Source organism: Chlamydotis macqueenii, chromosome 4, assembly GCF_036417535.1.
Source record: "Chlamydotis macqueenii isolate bChlMac1 chromosome 4, bChlMac1.mat, whole genome shotgun sequence".
Lineage (NCBI taxonomy): Eukaryota > Metazoa > Chordata > Aves > Otidiformes > Otididae > Chlamydotis > Chlamydotis macqueenii.
In genome coordinates this window covers 54,053,727-54,077,015 of record NC_141559.1, presented here as the reverse complement: position 1 = coordinate 54,077,015, position 23,289 = coordinate 54,053,727, and the positions used below count along the sequence as shown (strand labels likewise).

Here is a 23,289-nt window from a genome sequence, read left to right as displayed (position 1 = left end):
AATTACAGGACACAATAATTTGACAACTATTTGTCACACAATTTGGAAATGGGTTTAAATGTACCAGCCGCTAAGGGCTCTCTTTATCTGATGTAGCTCAATCCAAATCCTTTCAGGGAGCGGAGCAGAACACCCTGCACCGCAGTGAGAAAGACAGACTGGAAGCTGTTGTGAAAGCAGGTGGTTCAGTGGGCCGCATCTGATTTGTAGGCATGCGGCTCATGTGAGCATGAAGTATTTATTGCACTCAGGAGCTATTCTTGTTTAAATACTCTTACATAGGTGTTGTCTTTAAGTGCTGCAGTTCCTATTATGTTTCCCGTAATGAAGATTAATGTGCTTGTGCTAAATCTTTACATTGTGAGTACGACAGGGGATTTCTGCCTGGAGAGCTGTTTCCAAGCACTGCTATCATGATAGCTAAAATTAATTCAAGATGAGGTGACAGGAGTACCTTGCTACTGGCCTAAATAAGGACCATTGATAGTATCTCCTGCTTGCCAAGGTGAGCTTGTGACCTCGGGAGCTGAAGGTGGTGGAAACTCTTGGGACATGTTTGGTATGAAAAATTTAATTACTTCTACTTAGAACTGAAAAGAATTCGAACTTAAAGCACTTAGGAAAGTAGCTGAGTGCTAAGTATTTTAGCAACAGTAAATGTTTTGGAAAATATTTGGCTCAGAAAGCAGAGGATTCATCTAATATGGTCAGATACAGAAATTTTTACCTCTGGTGTACTCTTCCTTTCCCTTGATCTTCCCTCCCCACCAGTCTCCAGGGGCGAGGTGAAACAGAATATAGATCTAAGTTGGAGTTTTTTTTAAAAAAAAGCATAGAAAATAAAAACCTGTCCTGACATTGCCTCTTCTTCATTTCAAAACCCAGAGAGATCACTGCAGAACTTACTTAGTTAATATAACCAACCTAGCTCTGAACATCAGATGCAAGTCTCAAACAGTTTTCTTTTCCCTCCTGTAAGTCTGGGATATTCTGCCTGTTTTTGTCCTAACAGGTATGCAGATAATTTTGCATAAATTGTCATGACAAGAAAGTTTCACACAACTTTGCTTGGCCTGGTTGACATTTTCCACCCAATCTGTTCAGTCCTGAGGATTATTTTGAAATTTTTGAAATGTTTCAGAAGAAATTGCCTTTTCACTTTTGAGGAATTCAGTCAGAGGAGGGGAGAAGGGAGTTCCTCCATTTTTAAAATGCCTTAAATGCTTCATGGTTTAAGCTGAAAATTTGGAAAGCTTGCATGCTCTGGAGTCAGGATTTCAAATGTGGTAAGAGGCCTGATGTACTGTTGTGGCTTTTTCTACTGCCTTCACAAAAAACCTATCAAGAGGCTCTCCATAGCTGGAGATCACAGTTGGTGCACGTTCAGTGAGGATTTACTAGATGGTGCTTGTGATATTTGCCAGAAAGAACATCCACGGTTGCTTTCTCAAATCTCTCATGATGTGTGAGGGGAGCTGTTGTGCATGGTCTGCGCTGGAGCAGAGAGATCTCTGCAGGGCTTTCTCCCAGTATTGCTCTATGCTCTGGCCTTCAAGTGTGCTTCCGACACCTTCCAGACCTTTTTTCCTCTTTTCTTTTTCAGAGTGTAGTCAATATTAAAAATATTTGTAATGGCATTTTATTACCAAGGCCATACTTTGAAAGTTATTCTCATGTTAACTGTTCAAGAATAATTTATTTGTGAAAAGAGAACTGCAGGCAAGCAAAGATGCAGAACAAATGAATCTGGAAAAATGAAAAATTCTCACCAGAGTGGATTCTGTGTAGTGATACATGAGTGCCACACTGAATAATGAGGAAAAAATGAACACTTTTAAAACAAGCACTCTTGATGTTAGAGCCCTGCCTTAGTCAGGTTGCTAGAGTATTTACGGGGTGATGTAGCTCTGGATGGGGCTACTTTTCCACACAGGTTTTGACTGCTTAGATGTAAGGCTCCTTTCTGTCCTTTTCAGACATCAGACCCACCTCCTCACCTGCACATCCTTGTTGTGTTCCCTGAATTGTGCCCATGGAACAGCTAATTTCTTTGCCTTGCTCACCCGCTATGAAATAATGACGCAAGAGTTGTTTCGTTTCCTCATAAGCACTATGGTAACTCGTTTGGAGGCAAGGCAGGAAAGCGTTTTAAAAAACTGAATGTTCTTAGTTTCTTCTCTGGGCTCCATCTCACCCCATGGCTTGTTGTCATCTTTGTGCTGGAGGTTTTCTACCTGTTTGGGCATACTCCAGTGGAAGGGAGGCATCAGGTCGGCCAGGGTCGAAGTGAGCAGCTGCTGAGGGAGAAGAGAATGGACCCACTGAAGGAAAGAAAAGAAGACTGAACAATTACCATGTGTCAAAACAGTTAATAATTGACCTACATTGTAACAACCTAGGTTTAAGAGTTGCAAGTATTTGCTGTTGTATTACTAGCCTTGATGAGAGTTATTTTCTTGCACTCTAAAAGTTATCTATTGTTTGTATTTTAACAAGATAAAACAATTTAAAATGTCTAACAAGACTAGCCTTAGCCAATGGAAGTAATTTCCTTGTCACTTGCTGACTTTTGAGACTTATTCAGAGTTTCATGGATTTACAATTCTAAATCCAGCCTGCTCATAGAACCCAAATAGCTGCTTCCGAATTAAAATTCTGTGTGAAGCTACAGTAATTTGGCAAGAAGGGACCTATCACAGCCTGTTATTGTTGAATAGAGGTGCTAACACCTCCTTTGCAGTTTCACATGTTCCCTTTGTTTTTGTGGTGAACTTTCCAAAATTAGGTGGCTAATTCTGACAAGGAGACGAAGATTTCTGGCACAAGGAACTTGAACTAAAATAATCTGGCTGCAGCTAAATTATTTGGGAAGATGCCAGTTACATTTGGAGAATATTTGACTGCTTCTTTAATGTATTTGATTGGTGTAATCCCTTGGGACAAGTCTCCAGGGGCAAGGAAGCTTTCTAATGCTTCAAAGTCCCGTCTCCATTAATAACTTCATGCCAAGAGCAGATATTCTATACAACCAGGAGGCTGCAATTTATATAATTAAAGACACCTAAGGGAGTAACTTCCCATTCCATGAGAAGGTATAACTGTGTACCTTGCATATGTGAACATCGTAAATGCTTTCTCTTTGATATCAACTTCAGAGAGCCCATGAGGGATTTTTGTAGGTTTTTTTTTTAACCAACAAAAGGCTAAAACTGAGCACTTATTAAGGCATAAAGATATGTTTTTGCATACTAGTTCCAAATCAGACTACTGCAATAGACTTGCTCAATCCAGCCGCTACCTGAGCTCTGTGAGTTCATTAACACCGGTACATGCATCTTTGCGCTGCTTCTTCTCTTTTGAGTCAGCTTGAGTTATTAGTGATAAATCTGACATCCTTTTAACATGTGTGTAGAACCTGTGCATGTCTTTGTTGCATTATAATTAGCAAACAAGGTTGGCAGGCTCACTCTCTGTGAAGCAATTAACACATTAAGCAAGCACTAAAGGTGAATTTAGAGCAGTGTGGTCATTCAGTGATGGTTGGCTTTGACTAAAAGGAAATGCTTGACCTCTGTAGGAAGAAATTTCACTCCTAAAATCAGCAGGGAATTGTTCTTGCAGGTACAATTAGAAACCTGGCAAAGAAGTTTTGCCTTTGTAATATAATTGAGAAATCTCTTGTTTTCCTGATCAAAATGTAATTCAGTGAATTATCCTCTTTTTTCTAGGGAAAAAATCTATTAATTAGATAGCATGAAACAGAGCTCTATAGGAATGTATTAACCTGACAGGCTGAGAGAGTTTGGGCTGTTCAGCCCGGAGAAGAGGAGGCTCCGGGGAGACCTTATAGAGGTCTTCCAATACCTCAAGGGGGCCTACAGGAAAGATGGGGAGAGGCTCTTCAGTAGGGCCTGTTGTGACAGGACTAGGGGTAACGGTTTCAAAATAGAGGGAGGTAGATTTAGATTAGATATTAGGAAAAAATTTTTTACACTGAGGGTATTAGAATGCTGGAACAGGTTGCCCAGGTGGATGCCCCATCCCTGGAAACATTCAAGGCCAGGTTGGGTGAGGCTCTGAGCAACCTGATCTAGTGGGAGATGTCCCTGCTCCTTACAGGGGGGGTTGGACTAGATAACCTTTGAAGGTCCCTTCCAACCCAAACCATTCTATGATTCTATAAGCTTCTGTACAAGGTACTCTGAGACCTGTTAAATTTTTGAGAGTCTGGCACCCTCTCCACATGCTTATTTTGTAGAAGAGTACCTGTTAAAGTGCAAGAGAAAAGCCCAAGAACTCTACAGGGAATACACTGACGCTTACCTGGCAGAGTTGCATCCCAATATTTTTAATACAATAATATATTCAGTCAGTGTGACATGATTTGTTGTTTTTGTTTAGATCTTGGAAGACAAGTGTTGGCATATCATTGCTGTACAGTGTGGAGTCAGCACTCCTCGCAAGAGTGCCCAGAAGGAAGGAGTGTTAAGAGAACTGTGAAACAAATTGCTATAATAAAAGGAGACATCCCAGATGTTTTAAGTGGAGGCCGGATCCAGCTGTCACTGGACATGACCTTTGTCATGTCCATTTTGTGACAGAAGGACTTTCAGCCTTCTAGATCTGTCATTTTTGTGCACACTAGTCACAAATATTGACATTGTTCACTGAACAGTAAGTCCCTAATAATACTGGAAAAAAATTATGCCAGGCAAGAACGGTAAAAATGAAGATTAATACTGTCATGTTGGGTAGAGGGAAGTGAGTTTATTTTGGTTAGGCCTTGCAAGCAGTATGTGCCTTTCCTGCCTGTGACTAGCACAGGCCAAGTCCACTGGTTCCATTGAAACCAAACCATTGCAAGCTTATTGCAATTTTACACACTTTAACACGACTTAATGCAATGTATTTTGACTCCAAAGAAAATGAATGCAGTAAATTAGGCTGGATGGATGCAATGCTATAATCTTTAGTTCTAGTATGACACAGGCTGTAGCATTTGTCAATAGGAATATAAAGAGCTTCTTATGTAAACTAAGAATTTGACTTTTTTTTTCCCCTGATATGTCAAACAGTATTATCTGGTTTAGTGTACAGTAAGCTGTGGACAGATTCTTAGACTTTTACTTCTAAGTGGAAAATGGCCAAACTGGCACCTAGGGAAGACTGTATTTTTTTTCATTTGTCAGCATATATTTTCTTTAAACTACCTGTGTTGCTATTGAAACTTAGGAGTTCTTGGATTTTTTTTTTTTCTTTCAAACAAATGAACTTTTCTCCCTCTCAAGCTGCCTTTTGATAAAATTTGGACCATTTTCCAACATTCATTCTTTTCAGTGTAGGGAATATATTTTCTTAATATGAAGGGCAGATGGACTTATCACAAATTTGAAGTTGCATTTGTCTTAGGCATGCATGCTAGACTGGTTATTTAGGCTCGTTGAACCTAAAACAAAGATAGAAGAAGCTGGAAACATTCACTCCATGCTTTAATGTAAAATTTTGGGGAATTCTATTCTGAGATTCTGGCAGCAATATTCTGGGACCAACATTTCTGGTAGTATTTTGGTACTTCTTGGAAACTGAAATAAAGAATACGAAAATTTTGTGAAAGCTTCTTAGACATTTTATGTAAAAATAGATGTTGAAAAGAACATTCCTGATCTTAGCCAAATGATTCATCTGCTTGCAGTGGGGTATCAGTGCTCTCTATTTGCTCACCTGCTTTTGTTTCCATAGCAGACCCCTCATGTTTCCTGTTGTTGGTATGTACATGCAGCTTCTCTAGCTGGCATTCAGGTCCTCTTAGTTTTGCCTCCCTGCTCATTTGTTTGAACAACTTTAACTTTTTATTTCCTACAGAGTTCTCTCAAATCTAACTGCTTACATCAGCTCAGTTTCTTAATTCCTGGTAGCATAGCGAGCATTCAGTCATTTCAGCACCACCCTCTTCTTCGCAGGCTCATCAAATAAACAAGCAGACATTCAATACCCATTTCAAAACTCTCAAGATTTTAGTTGTTTGGTGCAAAGTTATGTTGCTGCTTAATCACATAAAAAGCATCCTGATACAACAACTAAATGAGGGCCTAATTCTTCAAAAAGCATCCTGCTTTGTGTTACACATCACACTTTGTGAGATGTGACCTGGCTCTGTAAGGGTGGAGCCTCCGACTGAGCTGATGCTGGGTTTTACTGAGGTCTCTGAGCTGTACCAGAGAACCTGCTCCTCCAGAGAAGCTTTTTGTTGTGCCAGGTAGGGCACAAGCGTCCGCAGAAGTATCACAGCTGTCTTTGTTCCCATCTCCTTGCATCTCCCTCTGGGCCATGCTATTTGAATGGGTTTGCTTTCAAATTTCTGCCAGTTTTCTTGCTTTAGGCACTTTCTCACTGAGAGACAGTGAGTGGATTTAAGTGTTTCTGAACTGACAGTTGACATACTTACCTTCTACCGTCTTGTTGGTGAAGACACCCTTTTAAGGTTGTTGTGCAAAAGGGTGAGAAATGCATCTCTGATGAATAGGATTGTCACAGCCTCTTATTGCTGGGATAGCTGCAGTTCCAAAACCATGCTTCTCAAACTTAGAAAAAGACTTAATGGTTGTCCAGAAGATGCTGCAAACCATGTAATTAGAGCAATCATAGCCTAGGAAATAATAAAAAAAATAACACAAGAAGAGTTCCTAATCCATACTTATTTTCATGTGGAGAGAGAAAACATAGAATCATAGAATAGAATCATAGAATGGTTTGGGTTGGAAGGGACTTCATCTAGTCCAACCGCCCTCAAGGAGCAGGGACATCTCCAACTAGATCACATTGCTCAGAGCCTCATCCAACCTGGCAGGTGAGTGAAAATATCTGCCAGGGTGAAAACTTACTCAGTGTACCAAAATACAAAAAGCAAAGACCAACATGTACTGCTGTTGCTATGCTGGACTTTCACAGCTATGTTTCTTTCACTCTACATGTATTTTCTGTCTGTCACACTGGAAGTGGTGATGGGTTACACAACCAGCCATCCCTGAAAACTGCTTTAAAATGTCACTGACTCGACAGAATGTGTAGTGTTGACTACAGCCTTCATCCAGAGGATTTTTCCTGATAATTTGTGATTAGAAAAAGCTGATAAGAATCTGTTAAATGCTACTATTCATAAGTTCCAATGAAAATAAAAATGAACTAATTTTACAATTAGTTACTTGTTAAAAGGGCTTTTACATGTAATATATATATATTCTTTTTAAGAATAGCTTCTGCAAAAGATGCATTTTCCAATCTGAAAAATAAACACAATACAGATATTAATCTATTGCTTCACTTTGCTGGGAGATAGAGCTATTTAAGTGAAGAAGCAGCATGACATTGAATAATAAGCAGCACACTTTCATCTTTTCTAGGAACTGTTGTAGTCCACTACAATTATCAAAAGATGACTTTTTGCATAACTATATAAAAAGCAGTATGCATTTCCTTGAGATGAAAAAAGATGTAGCAGAACACCTTTATAGTTTTGGAAAACAAAATGAAAGAAAAAAAAAGCTTTTAAAATTAATTTTTTTTTAATTCTGTTGTTTCATTAAAAATAAAACCACAAACGCTGAACTGGCATTTTCCACGTATGTTCCAGATATGCTCCCTACTTAGATGAAGGCGGGAAAAGACAGAATTTCGAACAGAGCAGTTATTTCTTTTAAGTTCTCATCTGATATATATTAATTAGTTTAAGCTATGAAGAGCTTTGTTTGCCCTGTTAACTGTTTTACTTCATTCTGCCGGCTAATGTTGAGGACTTAGTATTTATTTTCAGGTTAGATCAATTTGTGAGAGGCAAGTAAAAATTCTATGAATTTTGAAGCTTTCTTTAATGTGTTGTAAAAATTGGAAGACCGATTATGTCTGTGTGCCTCAGTGCATGTATATATGTATTTCTACCCATGTATGTTTTACCTTGGATATTACCTATCACAGGCTCAGGAACTTTGCTGCTGCTAAGGGGCAGTTCTACCTGTCAAATGCACAGGTATTAATGTGATTTCTGGAAAAGTTCTATATTTTGTTCATGAAAGTGTAATGGAATTGAAAGAAAAAATGTTCCATGGTACTCAGTGTGGGTCATTTCCAGAAGAGGATAAACTAGAGAGTCATGATACCAGTAATGCTCTCAAGTCCTTTTAAGTGATTTTTCTTACATCCTTTGACCATCTTGATTTTATTATAGTTTTACAGAACTGGATTTTTGAAAACACCCATGTAATTTCTATCTTTCACTACATGTGGTGCTTTATTACATAAACACAACAAACATTGAAAGTCCTGCCCAAGAAACAGTATATCCTTGTATTTGATAGAAGACTGTCAAATCTTCATACAGCAAACTGTTTCCTTTCTCCTCACTTCTCATCTCTTGAGGTTTGCACACCTTATGTTTTATACACTTAGGATAACTAGAAGCAGTTAGGGAAACTGTTGTCCCTCAGCACTCCAATTTCTGCTTTCTTTCTTTTTATATGTGAGAGAGAAAATTTAGAAGGTTAAAAACTCTTCGGGGATGGAACTATTGATTATCACTAAGTAATCCTAATATTGTCTGGACAATGTAGCTTTTTGCATATAGATTTCCTGCAGGAAAAGAGTGCCACGCCTCTGTGCAATCCCACTTTCAAATTTCCAGATAACGTAAATACAACGGAGAGGAAAAGCACAAACTTTTCAGTGCCATTTGCTACCACCTAAGCAACAATACATCAGTATGAGAGACATAGACATGACTTGCAGTGTGACAGAAGGAAAAACATCTATCAGGATAAAAATACTGGGCTGCCAGTAACAGTTTCAGGGCCAAATTGTCACATTAGAACAGACTGAAAAACTACAGCAAAATACAATGTTTGACTTGCTTGTATAGCTAGTTGGAAAATGAGTTCTTAGATGTACAGCAAAGGCAGCTTAGATTACTTGCCAGCTAAAACCATTGCATGAAGCTGGCATGACACTCAGCTGAGTTTTCTCCCCATGTTGGCAGGATGAAGACTGCCAGCGAAGTGCTCCCTCTGTCACCTCTGTCTACTGAGAAAGAAAAAAAAATATAGCATGTCAATCACAGAGCTGCTGGCCCCAAAGAATCCTCCAGTGAAGCACTGGCTCATTTGACTCACTTTACCAGAGGTAGCATCTCTTCTGCTCTGCCAGAGGAGTGAGATAGACAAATTTATCTTTTTTTTTTTCCTTTTTCTCACAGAAATTGTTGCCTCTGTTTTCACTCAATGGTGATGCTTGTGCATTGAACAACCTCATTGGAAGGTCTTGCAAAGTCACCATCCTATCCTCATTTAAATGTCCTTTAAAGAACTGCTCATGTCCTCATGACGGCATTAAGAAACCTGCAATTATCAGGACAGTTTGGTGTAACTGAAGCTTTTGTTCTAGGGACTGCAAAAGTCTCTGTCAGGCGCCACAACCTTGAACTCACAAGAGCTGTGTCTGGGTACTTCAGACCTATGAGCACTCCTCATTTTGTGTAGTAGCAGCTTCACCCCTGTGCAAGAGGCATTTTCCTTCCCTCTGTGCCAGCAGCTAGCTGGTCTCCTGCCTTTTCCTGGCAGCCTTTCCCTCCTGTGTCTTCCATGCTGCCACCATGTGAATGGGCCGGGGAGCGAGTTGGGCTGGAGCAATTGCCGTCATAGGTGTTGAAAGGTGAGGGAGCAGGTCTGAAAAGCAAGGACAGAGCCCCAAAAAGCTGGACTGCTCCCATTGCATTGCAATAGTTCCCGTGAGGCTGGAGGAGCTGGATAGTTACTTAAGCAGAGTTTCCGTTTGTACATTTGGTCCCCATCTTCCCCTGGACATTGCTGCGAGCCGCAGGTTCAACCACGGTGGTCTGTGTTAACAGTTTTGTGTCATTTACCAGCTTAGACGCAATGACTATTTTTGTGTTCTTAAAGGCAGCAAAATGTATTTTACTTCTGTCAAATTCTTCACTTCAGGCAAGTCTTGGGTGAAACGGAGAGATGAGACAGGGATCTCCCTCTTATTTATTGAACTATTGTCCTCAGAAGCTTCTGCCTTTTGCCACCAATGACCTGTGGTGGTTGAGATAAAGATACCAAACCTGTCAAAAAGAATCTGCTACAGCATCAGGATGGATGCTCCTGTGTTTGCTGCCTGCTGGTGCGTGCCACTGCTGACTAGAAGACTTTCTACCTATACAGCATGTTGGTTTTACGCTTCTCTAGTTACCTAAGGATGAGGTAACTCAGTTCTTTAATGATTTATGTTTCTATAGGGCCTTTCTTCAGACAGCTTCCAAGGGAGCTGGCTAATTTATTTCTGCACCAGCAACTATCTGAAACGGATTGTTAGTGATTTCTGTATAGACTGAGCAGATAGTTACAAGAAACTCCCTTTCCCCTCTATTCTTGGATATACATTAGGGTTAGGCATCGTTAGTCCATGACGCTTATGCTGTCTGTGCACTTTGTGATAGGAAATTCCTCAGGAAAGAATTTCTCAGGCCTTTCTGTTCCTTTTTAAATTTTTCTTTCAAGTTTTTTTTTTTACTTTTTTTTTTACTTTTACTCTCGTAGAGCAAGCAACTTTATAGCCTTATTTATGTCAGCCTGTAGCACAGAATTCAATTTAGATCAAATAAACAGAATGGAATCTGGTCACATAATATTGCAAATAACATTTTTTTTCTAGGTATGTTTGGAAATACTGTAGGTATACGTTCAGGAATGAAGCAGCTATGGAACAGTGTTTTTAATTGCCCTTTAAATGGACAGAAAATAACTGGAGGAATTTTACCATCATTAAAGAATCTTGCAACAGTTGATGACCTCCCTTATCATTTAAGGTACTGCAAGGGAAGTAATAAGATTTTTTTTTCTGGACATTAGAGGTTATAATTGGCACAATAAACAGAGAAGCAAAAACGTAGATCTTGGCAACGAAATGAAGAAACGCTAATATTTCACATTTTTCTCTTTCAGAGTGTATTAGAAGCATTTCTAATTGAAGATATTTGTGGTCCTTGAGAAATAACATGATTTATTGTTTTAAAAGAAAGAAAAAAAACCACAAACCTACCTCTTCTGAAGGCAGTGTTACATATAAACTGTGTGGAAAGGAAGCCTAAGCCCAGGGAGAGGTTGGGTTCTCATTTGTTCCTTGCCATTTTACACTTACATTCTGCCAATGTAAGTATAACTAAACACTGCCGTGAAGCGTACTTTGATTCACACTTGAGCGTGCTCCCTGTGCCTCGGGCAGGCTGAGGTTAGCCAGGCGTGATCGGAGAGCTGGATCGGATAGACTAATAGAGAAATTCTCTCTAAGACCCTACCACACAGGGAAAGCTACAGTTTTATTTTGATTTAGTTGCTGTTCGACATCAGTGAAGGTAAACCTACAGCATGCTCTGGCTATGCTACGGCACTGTGATGTGTTAGTGCATTGCCAAAATACACCCATTTTCCTACCGCCATGCCAGCAAGCTCCCCTAAGCCCCAGTGAGTTTTCCCTTTTCCATACCTCGTCAGCAGTAATACTGTACAGGTCAGTCTCATTTACCCATCTGCATGTCCCCCATTGTCTTTAGATGCACCTTTGGTGCTCGCCTGCGCAAATGCAATTAACCTTCGCCGCCCCTTGCTGTGCTGGAGTGAAGTGCGGGAGTGCAGGAGTGAGCAGGGCACAGAGCTGCAATGTGGGTGCGTGCAGTGGGGTGGCTGGCCCTGCAAAACCTACATTTTTCATATGAAGACCTGGCAAGGTTTAAAACTGAGAAGACTATTCCTGCCTTTCAGTTTTGTGAGATCAAAGCTTCCTTCTTACTCATTCTTTCGCATGCATTTGAATTTTATCTATACAACCTTGACTGGAAAGATGACTTTTTAATGGTGTCAGCCTGACCCAGGAAAACTGCAATGCTGACAGCAATTGTTCTGCAGGTCTGTCAAGGTTAATCCAATTTTATCCTATTTACTCATGTCATTGTTTGGCTTGTGATAAACAGGGTTGTACTTTTTAAAAAAATATGAAAGTTTTCATGTTTTCCTGTTTTTGTTTCCTACACAAGGAAATTACCCTCCTAGCTTCTTCCCTTCTATTTTCACCGAATCACAGAAGGGTTGAGGTTGGAAGGGGCCTCTGGAGGCCATCTGGTCCAACCCCCCTGCTCAAGCAGGGCCACCTAGAGATGGTTGTCAAGGACTCTGTCCAGTTGAGTTTTGAATATCTCTGAGGATGGAGACTCCACAGCCTCCCTGAGCAACCTGTGTCAGTGCTTGGTCACCCTCACAGTGAAAATATATTTTCTGATGTTCAGAGGGAATCTCCTGTGTTTCAGTCTGTGCCCACTGCCTCTGGTCCTGTCACTGAGAAGAGCCTGGCTCTGTCTTCTTTACAGCCTTTATATTTTTCTATATTGTTGCATGCCCATGCAGGTGTTGTTCAGAAGTATGGGCTGGTGGAATACTGCTGCTAGTCAGCTCAGATCTTTTTCGGGTTTTTGAGTCTTCTTTTTTCTTCTCTATTTTTACACTTGGCCTTCCACCTCAGAAGAGGATTCCTTGCAAGGCATGGCTGAAAATGTCAGTGTAAGGAGATCTGGGAGAAATCGCCACTCCTACCTCTACCACTATTGAAAACTGGGAGCTGAACATTTTTACTGCTTGTTTTTCCCTCAGACACCTAGCACTTGAATGAGTTAAATTATATTTTGTGATATCTTAGAGCTCCAGGACATGATGCACGTCACTGATAACAGATTAAGTTACCAAAGCTTTTATTGTCCTAGGACTCATGCGCTCTTTTTTGAGATATTATTTACTAACCATAATTTTTACATTTTCTGTTATTTGTAGTGCTTTTGATCGTTAGCTCTAAATGTTTAGCTCCTTATTTATCTGTCAAGACAGCATATAAAGAATTTAATTTTATCTGAGGAATGAGAGCACATACATATTACACATGTTGTTAAAACTATGTAACTTGCAGAAACCTAGGAAAGGGCACGTCAGATTATATCTGATGGGATATTATTTTTCTCTCAATGAGTCCTGGTAATTGCAGTGAGGGGATTCATTCCCCCTGAACAGTCCAAACCCCTGACTTTGGGAAGGAAGCAGTGTTAGATAAACTTAACCAGCCATTCCCTGGCTCTGTGTGTGTATGTGTGTACAGGCACACACACGCATGTGCGTGCATGTTTGAGGATTGTGCTCCCTGCAGGACGCAGCCCTGAAGGGGCTAGAGAGTCAACCTCAAGTTTGGTACCATGATAAAATGCTAATATGATCTCCAGAGATCATTTGTTATCTTAGCTTTGAGCAGTTGTAGACGCTATGAGATGCATTGTCAGAGAGGATAATCCCAGGTGATGAGATTGTATGATGTGCAACACAGAACCATCTCAGTCTCTGGCACAGAGAAATTAATGTATTAGTGGCCACCAAAGAAATGCCCTGGGGTTCTTCTAGTTTTGTTTTTATTTTAAAAACTAAACCTTGGTATCAAAATGTGCTATGACTTGTTAGTAAAGCAGCTTCTACCATAGTACTAACTTGTTTCCTAAGCCTGACAATGCCAAAAGTGTTTTTCTGAATTGTACTCCTCTTCATGGCTGAGAATTCATTGCAAGCTCTTGTCAAGTCTGGAAAAAAAAAGTATTTTTACTGATATTCTGTATATTTTTGTATGTGTACCAAATACTGTAAATTATAGGTATTATTAAAATTAATTTGAGAATCACATTTTTTAAATGTGCTAACACCGTTTCTACTCCAGAATGATCCACTGTGTTCTAAAGAAACCATAGAAGGATCATGTTCTTCCTCGTGATACAAAACACAGAGTCACAGCTTTCAGTATTTTAAATGAAAGACATCTCTACACTTGGTTGCTTTTTTCAGGAGCTGTTGAGATTGGCTCGCTCTGTCTGAGGAGAAACACTTTTTTTTTTTTTTCTCTTTAGAGCAAAAGCTTTCTTTGCATATGAAAAAGTATTCTGTGAGTAATGTTGGTTGTATTTACCTGTGGGATACAAAACATAATATTTTCCTTCTGGAGTGTTACTCAGCTATCCTGAGAAGTTGAAACATGCTCTTAGAAAAAACAGGTGCTTAATACACAGGGGAAAAAGATATTGCAGGGTCCTTTAGTGGACAAATATTTGATGGTTTGCCATGCTTGATTGCCTACTAGTCTTGTGTTGTGGGGCGAAATAATAACCATGTGGACTATGTACAATAACAACTATTGTCTGAGAAGCTGAAAATAGACCAGTTGATCAATTTACCACTTGTAACTCTAGCATTAGGGTAGGTATTTTCAGGGACCTGTTTTTATAATGGCCTTTTTCTGTTCTAAATAAGTTTTGTACTATTATTATGTCTTGAGGTAAAGTGTAGATTGTGAAAAGGTAAAATGCAGAGTACGGAGCTCTCTGTCCTCCAACAAAGTCTTGAGAAACTGAAGGAACTTTTTATTTCCTGATTTCCATTCTGGTCAGATGTTCATGGGCTCTGGGCCTGACATCATTGCTTCTGTCTGCTACTTATTACTGTGGTATACAGTAATTTTCCCTAAGGGTATGCAGAGTATGCTTCTGATTAGCTTTCTGTGCTGGAAATATATATTTCTAATACTGTGTTGAATTTTATGGCTGAGTTGGAAAAGAATGATAGAGAATAATTTTCTGAAATAATCTCTTAAGGTCCAAATCTTCCATGCTGGCCTCTCTGCAGGAATTTCCTTTTCATTGAAATGTTTCCCTATCCACCTGTCTCCACATCTTCCTCTGAGAAGAAAAAGAGTGTTATTAAATAGAAGGAAGAACTTTTCTGTTTGCTAATGTTCTGCTTTTGTTTAGTGAGGGGGGCCTAAGGTGGCAGCTTATTACTGCCAGGGCATCTCCTTGTATACTTCTTGAGCTTAGTGGTCAACACTGACTGTGCTTTAAGTTTCCTTTTCTAGCACCTTGAACAATGGAAGTTTAAAGTTAGATTCTGATTTTCAAGAACAATAAACCAATTCAGACATTGGTCCATGGCTCACAGGCTTCAAAATCTTAACCAGCAGAATGAAAATTGACTGTCTGTAATGTCACCAACTGATAGATTTGGTGCTCCCCTTGGGATGCAGGCAAGGTGATGGACCTGAAGTCTTTTGGTTACAGCAGGCACTTTATTGCAGGTGCATTAAGATCCTGATGCCTGCGGTGCCACAGCCATTAGCATAGGTCATTCAAGTGCAGGAAGGGCAGGGAAACATGTCACATTAGCAGACATGTCCCACTGAGAGATGTTCTCTGCTCTGCCAGTTAACAACATGATGTCTGCAGGGTAGGGGCTGTCAGAGAGACCCTGCTGGAAATGGCTTTTGGTTGTATGCAGGATTTACAGATATGAACTAACAGAGAGCTTTGCACTAATAATTAGTTACCGGGGCTGCTTTTTGAAAAAAAGGCAAATACATTCCTGCTTGTTCTGCTAGAACAACATTGACCTGGTATCCTGTTGCAGGCCACAAACTTTCCACGCTCAAACCGTTGCATGTGCTCTTTTCAGTACTGCATCTTGTGCCTGTAAGCAAAAGAGTGGTGCTGAGTCTACGTGTGAAAATTAGATTTCAGGTTGATGTGCGTCTGTGAGATTTTAACATCTATCCTGGTTCCAGCTAGGATAGACTTATTTTCACCTGAACTGGGAGAGGAACTGGAGCTGGTGGCACCTGTAGCTGGGGTCACAGCTGGGATAGGTTACCAACTATCCAAAGGCTGGGATAGTTTACCCAAATTGTCCAAAGAGCTGTTCCATACCATGTGATGTCATACTCCATTTATAAAGTGGAGATGGTGCTGAGGGGTGGGTTTTGCTACTTGGGAGAGAGCTGGGCATCAGGATCCGCCGTGAGCTATTGCTGTAAATTGCATGCCTAAGTATAGTCTGTTATTGTTTTTGTTTTCCATCTCTATTTTCTCTTCCTCTGGTTTTCTGTTAAACTGTTTTTATCCCAACCCACGAGTTTTGCCTTCCTTTCTTTCATGATTCTCCTCCCCATCCTGCTGGGAGGGGTGCTGAGGTGGGCGGGGGGGGGGGGGCTGTTAAGCGAGCAATTGCATGATATTTTTAGTTGCTGAGTGGGGCTAAACAATGACACATCTGGAGTTCCCACACAAGTACCAGTTGTCTGACACTTTCACACTTTGCTGTAGGCAGTAGGAGTACCTTTCTTTTTTTGCTTTTGTTTTCTTTCAAATTTGGCCCGACACAGTCAAGATGTTTTCATATTGCTCTTTCATATTTCATTCACACCTTGAAGACATCTGGAATGTTATGAGTGGTGCAGAGTCAACTGACTGCTAATTTGTTGTTTCTCAGGTTAAACGGTCTTTGCCATCTTCCAGATGCATTCGCTAGGATCAGTGCTGATGTGGATTATCTGTCTTGGCAGCCTGAGAGCGCCCACCAACTCCTAGCCCATGAACTTCAGCAGTAGCAGAATGTTGGGGCTAATAACACAGTTTAATGCCTGCGAGCCGTTCTGTTTGATTGCCAGTGGTCAAACAACGCACTTATCCTTGTCATGTCAAATAGAGCATGGTTTTGCCAATACCCTAATCCATTGTTCCGACAAAATAGTCTTACTTGTAGCTGCCTGAGGACATAAGGGTAAATGAACATAGCAAATAACTGTTAGAGTGTGGGAATGGGATAGTTGCTATGAAATCCCCGTCAGATACTTACTTTTAATTATATGGGAAATGAAGCATAACAATCCCTAACAAGAATTTTTAAAAATTGAGGAAACATTTTCATCATGATTTTGTTCAAAATGGCAAAATTATTTTCAAATTTTTCAATGTAAAGCTAAAAACTAATGAAATCAGAAGAAAAATTTTTAAAGAACTAATTCAGTTGCTTTCTGCTATTTTACAAGTTATTTTCAGCTGTTTAAATTTTTCATAATTTGCAGTTTATTGCTATAGTTTGAATTTGTTTTAATAAGAAAGGGTTTTTTTTTATTTAAAAAGGCATTTCATGGTTTTTGCCAGAAAAATGATTAAAACTCATTTTTATATACTCCAGTTGAAGGAAAATCAAAGTTATCTTAAGCTTTCATTTTCATTTTTAGAAGTTGTTAGTTTTTCCTTTTGAGGAACTAGAGTCAAATACTGATTTTTATTTCAGCCAAAACTACAGTAAAAAGTGACATATTTTTCTTGAGATATAATTGATTTAGAACTGCAGGATGTGTCTGTTTGGAAGGAAAAATAAGAAAGTGTTGCTATTTCATTAGTTAGAAAGAGTAAAGAAAGACCATTTTGTATGAAAGTCTCAGAGGGAAAGCCAAAGCTAATGAAAATTTCTCAGGTTGCAATATTTTTTTTTCAGACTGCAAACATCTCGAACCATTTGCAAGAGATGTGGCAGACAGGAATTACTCAGCTTATATGCACCCTTGAAAAGATAGAAAACGGAAAAATACTCTTAGGCTAGCTGAGAAAAGCTAGCTAAAATTCTTTCTTTCCCATTTATGCCTAGGTGGCCTGGGAGAAGAATGCTAACCACTGGTTCCTAGCAGTGTATCCTGATTTCTGGTCACTTACAGGAAAGAAAAATCCCAATTTCACAGAGAAAGCAAGACTGTGACTCCGTCTTACAAAAAGGTAAGGAAATGTTTTTCTACTCATCCTTTAACACTGTAAGCGATGTCTTCGTTTAACAACTCATTAAGTTGAAGGCAGAAGTGAAAATTTAGATAATAACTTAATACTAAAGTACTTATTTTAACCTGCATGTTCTAACTTATGAACAGAAAAAAAAGAGCTTTTTCATATCAAAGGAAGAATGTAATGCGTGTGTTATTAGAACTGGGTTTTGTGTAGCTTTTCTATATATGTATATATGTATATAAAGAAAACAAGTGCTGCACACAGCAGCAAATATATTCTTTAATTTCAACCGCTGAAGTTATTCTTAGCCATGCAAAGATTTATGTAGTCGCTGGTCTACCAAGCAACTCTTGTTTTGCCAAGACAGATATACAGCATGTTCGTAAAACGCTGCCACTGGGAATTAGTTCTAAGTAATAGTCCACCATTTAGGCTTTTATCAGAACAGATCTGCAGTTTTCCTTTCTGCTAGGTTTTGGATTGATTGGTTACTTGTAAAATATTTACAACTCTACTTCCTTAGACACATCAGTTCTAACGAGTATTGGAAGAAGCTGAGAACAGTTAAAACATACTGTACTCTGCATGTTTATTCTGAAAGTGGAATGACAGCAGCATTTTTTTTTTGGCCTTGGAGGAACATTGAAGTTGCGAATGATAGGTAATAACTTCTAGAGCAGCCACTGTGGAATGTGGTCCTAGGGCAAATGTGTTCATCAATGATTTCATCTGCGAACGCCCCATTCTACGCTGTGTTTCTGTAAAACTGGATTCGGTGACTATCTAATGTAGAAATGCTGTCTTTGCTTTTGCACAGAACAATAAGGTTCTTTATTCAAAGCTATTTGTGTGGTTTAGAGAATCTGTCCTGTCTAACCTATATCACCCTGTAAATTAACAAAGACTATTAGATAACTAAAACTCCTGCCTTTAGTTGTGTCTGTCTTGCCAAAATGTCCATTTGACTAGTGTGTTATGTGGCAAGAGAATGAATGACAGGTAGATATTGACAGCTCTTCTGAAATGATCAGCTGGAATGCATTGGCTTGTTGTTAAGAAAAGAAGGTTCTGTTTTCTTGAGACGGTCCTAGTCATGAGGACATTTTTGTCACCTATTACATCTCAGCTGAAGGTACACAGGTGTTTTTGAAACACCAGTTTGTGAGATGTTGTCTGTTAATGTATCATGGGTATGATATGTTCTTATTTTTTCAAAGCAGGAAGATACAAAGTGTGCCACCACCAGTGGAAAGTGCTCTGTGAAAGCAGGATGCTCCCTACCTGCTCTGTCTAACCTCATATTTCCATGACACTCGTGTGTAAGGATTACAGATTCTGAGCTATCTTCTATTTCCTTTTAATAGACTTCATTTTTGCATGCAATATGTCAGTTTTCAAATAGCACATTTGTTACTTTGCCAAGTAAAATGCAATACCTATTGGCTTAAAATACAGATAGTCAAAGAGCAGTCTATGAGAGTGGTCAGTTGCAATGTCATCTCCAGATTGGCTAATATTAATTTCATAAGTAAAGTATGCAAGACACATATTTCTGTATAGAATTTCCATATAATTCTTCTTCCAGGAGAATTAAAGCTGGTTTTTTTCTACACGTACCCGATGTTCTTTCATAACTCGCCTCCATATCCTGTTGTTAGAATATTCTCCTTTTTGCTGTAGAAAATAGGACCAAAATTTTAATAGGAAATAATTTGTACTATGAATAGAGATTTTGCTTTATCTGGAAGATACTCTTTGTTGTAAATCATTTGTAAATGTTGTGTTAGTCAATTTTTGAACAAGTTTACTGAAGTCTAATATTTTATTTTTTCTAATACATACAGATTTTTCTAGCTCATTCTACCATTTCACATTTTGTAGGTTAAAATGCTTACAGCTTCAGACTTGTATTTACTGATGACCCTATTCTGCTTCTCCAGAGGCTTAAGTTTTCCTTTAAGGCACAGTTTTTGTTTTCATTCTTCAAAAACAGTGGAAGAATAGGAAAACCTTTGGGTTTTTTATGTTCTATTAAAGTTTCTGATTTCATTTTTTATCATCCAAAGCTGTTTTCCCTGCTTTATTCCATTAATTTCTTCTTTTCCTTCTGTTGCTTCTCTTATTCTTTATGTTTACCTAGTTCAGATTTCTTTCTTACAATAACTGATGACTATGGATACATTTGATTCTGTTCTTTTAGTCACTTCAGTGGAAGTACAGATGGCAAGGATTTTATTAAATGAGTCACTGTGCAATAACCAGCTATGCAAATAATCTGTTTCCTATTGTAAAGAAGAAGAGGTCCTCCCAAGACGACAAAGACATGTCAATATTACTTTGTAGAATTTGTTCATGATTAATTTTCTAGATTTCTAGACTTTTCTGTGTTATACCTGCAATTAATTTTAGTGATAATTAGAATAATGTGAAAAGTCCCTTGATTTTTGAACCTTCTGCATATTATTAATGGGAATTAATTGGTTGTCTTCTCAAATGTAGTATCACAAAAACAGCCAGGAAGTCTTTCACTGTAAATGAACTCTGATTTAAGGCTCTTCTGCAGCTCAGCCTTAGCTCGCTTGAGGAACAGTGTTATGTCCTCATTCTAGGCCAGCGCAGAAGTGACCCCATGCACCAGAGAAAGCTTCTTACTTCATCTGTGGTTTGCTTGCCTGGTGCCTCTGGCCGTGCAGGGCTGGGACCTGGGGCAGTGCATTCTAGAGCAGCTCTACCCACACCATGTGGGGAAAAAAAAAAATCACCTAGAAAACTCATCTGTGCTTACTCCAGCCACGTCTGCCCACTCTGTGGCCCTCCCTAATGTGTCCTACTTAGAAAGAACCAACTTCTTTGTCTCCTCCGTGACTGAGGAAGAACAACCAAGAAGATGACCTGAGACTTGCAGAAATCTGAAATTATATTCACAGTTCCATGGAAAGTATTTTTCTCATATGCAATTAACTAGTTCACAATACCATACAGTCTGCAGAACTGCACAGAGCTTTGCAGTAGGAGTTGAAAACGAGTGGTTCAATTCATCTGCTGATCATGGTACGGCAAGAATTACAGAACTTCCACAGTTAAAATTCTAAAGATTTTGATGATCTGAAAACTAAGCTGTCAATATCAAATACCACTTGGGGAATCTAGTGGTTGTGTGTATTTCTCTCTGTGGCTGACATATAGGGAATTGGAGGCTACCAGCTTGTGAGTCTAGGGAGTTAGTCCTCCTCTTTCTAAGAGCTGTGAGATCTTGGCCTAGTATTTATCAAGCTGGCAACCTGTTAGCTTTTGGAAGTTGAGAGGGCTGGGGTTTTTTTTTATTATTACCATCAGGGAAGTGGGAGGGCAGTAGGTAGATCTGTTATAACGTGGAAGCTACACCTGACAATTTGGGGATTTCCAAGGGAGCCTAGAGAGAGTTTTCCTGTACAGAAATTTCCTCTGAAAGGTAATACTGTCATGGTGAAGAACAGAGTTATCCTTGATCATTTGCATTGAAATAATGGTAAGACAACTGTAAATAAAACAACAAATGGACAAAACAAGTTGCCATGTCACATTTTTCATGCTCCTCCTTAACATTCCTGATATATAGCTTCAGTAGTTAACTTCCTCATCTGCTCTGTTTCCCCAGGAAGCTACTCAGTATGCAAAAACTTGTCTTGATAATTTTGCAAGAAAAGATTTTTCTTCTGCTTTTACTTCCCTTGGATAAACTGGATGGTATACCCTATGTTAAAATAAGAACAGTATTATGTTCAGTCTCTAGATACCTACGTATTTATTAGACTTTTTACTTAATATAGGGTTTTAGAAAAATGAGTATAATAGCTTCTAAGGCAGAGCTATTTTTTTTTTGTGAAATGATTTGATTGCAGTAGTATTGCATGGTTCTAATTAAATATGTTTCTTTATTTTAACTATCGAGTTATAATTGGAATTAAAGTTTTTGTTCCTAGTTAGATTCACGAGTTCCAAGCAAGATTTCCATGCTCACCAGAAGTATTTTGGAGCAGCTTATATCTCAAAATGGGGCCCAAACTGTGAAGCTTTACTCGTTCTTGAGTTTTTTCAATGTGTTCAAAATTTCTTGTCAAGCTGTTTTTTTTTCACAAGGCCAAGAACCACGTTTGCAAAATTTAGATCTATTTCTGTTTGGATTTTTATTTTTGTGGTCCTGCTGATGACAGGAGCTTATGCAATTAATCCTGGTTTAGTTAATCTGTAGGTTATGTTATTTTGATTTCTTCAATGCTGAATTCTGAGAGAATATCAACGAAGAGTACTCTAGGCAAAATTATCTGAGGGCAAAAAGTGATTTATGCTTCCTTTAGTACTTTAGTTATTTTTTATATTGCTGCCCCTACATTAGAGTTTTAAAAATTTAGATCATAAGAGTAATCAAGATTTCAGTTTGTAGGTTTGGGAGAGGCAAAAACTGATGCAAATCCTGATTTGACTTTGCTAAAGTGGTTTGTGTTTGTGATGTCCTGCTTTAAGTGTCCAGCAGAGGTTAAATAAATCTTAGAAGCCCTAATTCAGGAAAAGAGAATGACATGCTTAATTTTAATATGATTTCATGCTTCCTTGACCTGGAAGCTCACTATAGCCCTGGGTTTTGGTGGCTGGCTGGAATGGAGAGAGGAAAAGCTCTTCAGGAAATTCTAAAAGGAAAAGACACCTGTCCAGATATCAGAGCTAATTGTGATACGGCATGTTAAATTCAGTACTGGCAATGGACTGACTATCTGCTCTGTATTCCAAGATTTAAAATTCCCTGTGGCCCTCCTCCCCTCTGTCTGAATGAATCTCTCAGCTGAAAAGCAGCTCAGAGACTTGCACAGCTTTTAAAATGCTGCCCATGCGTACTTTGCTATTTTTACTCCATGTTTCATTGCACTCCTTGAACTTCTTCGAGATCTGTCACGTCCTGAACAGGCAATAGGGAGAGATGTCTTCAAGACAAGGTCCCTCTTCAGCTCCATCCTCTTTACCACTAAGTAGAAAGGGGAGCTGAACCCTGCTGTCGTGGTTGGATAATGTTTTCCACTGCACTGCCCTGCTGAGGTTGCTTATTTTTGTTGATGTAACTCAGGATAAAACAATGCCCTATAGTGCTGGTTTGTACCTTACTCTTTTTCCATATTGCATATGTTACTGTCTAAAAGTAAGACTCCCCCAGAAAATAATGATCCTAGAGACGAAGGAAAGTATGAAAAAGATTTAACCCATATGAGTTTTACTAAAAAAAACTCTTCAAAGCCTTTTAAGCTGTTATTTTAATCTCCCTATATGTTTTACAGAAGGACAAATGCTCTCATTTTTACTGGCTAGATCTGGAAGCTATAATGTGCCATTATAACACTTTTACTGCCTATGTTACACAGGAGTATCTTTTATTGAGCCTGTTAATGTAGTTGTTTATTCCTTAGTGAAACTTAAAGTATGGAAAATATGCAACTAGAGAATGTAATTTGAAGAAAATAATTTTCTGTGAAAAGGTTTCTTTGTGCTTCTGCAGTATTCAGGTAGCCAATACAGTGCTTTATGCCATAATACTGTTTATTGTGCTGTTTAATATAGTCTTCATGTATGGCACTATTTGTTTA

The 23,289-nt window shown here is 39.0% G+C and overlaps 1 protein-coding gene across 4 annotated transcripts in view; it reads left to right on the top strand.

Annotated features, from left to right (window-relative positions):
• Positions 1–23,289, top strand: part of CRACD (capping protein inhibiting regulator of actin dynamics) — a 132,422-nt gene that overhangs the window by 45,360 nt on the left and 63,773 nt on the right. For all 4 annotated transcript variants that reach the window (XM_086746068.1, XM_086746070.1, XM_086746069.1 and 1 more), the window contains exon 2: positions 17,547–17,671. The gene's annotated coding sequence lies outside the window, so the exon portion shown is untranslated. The remainder of the gene's footprint in view (positions 1–17,546; positions 17,672–23,289) is intronic.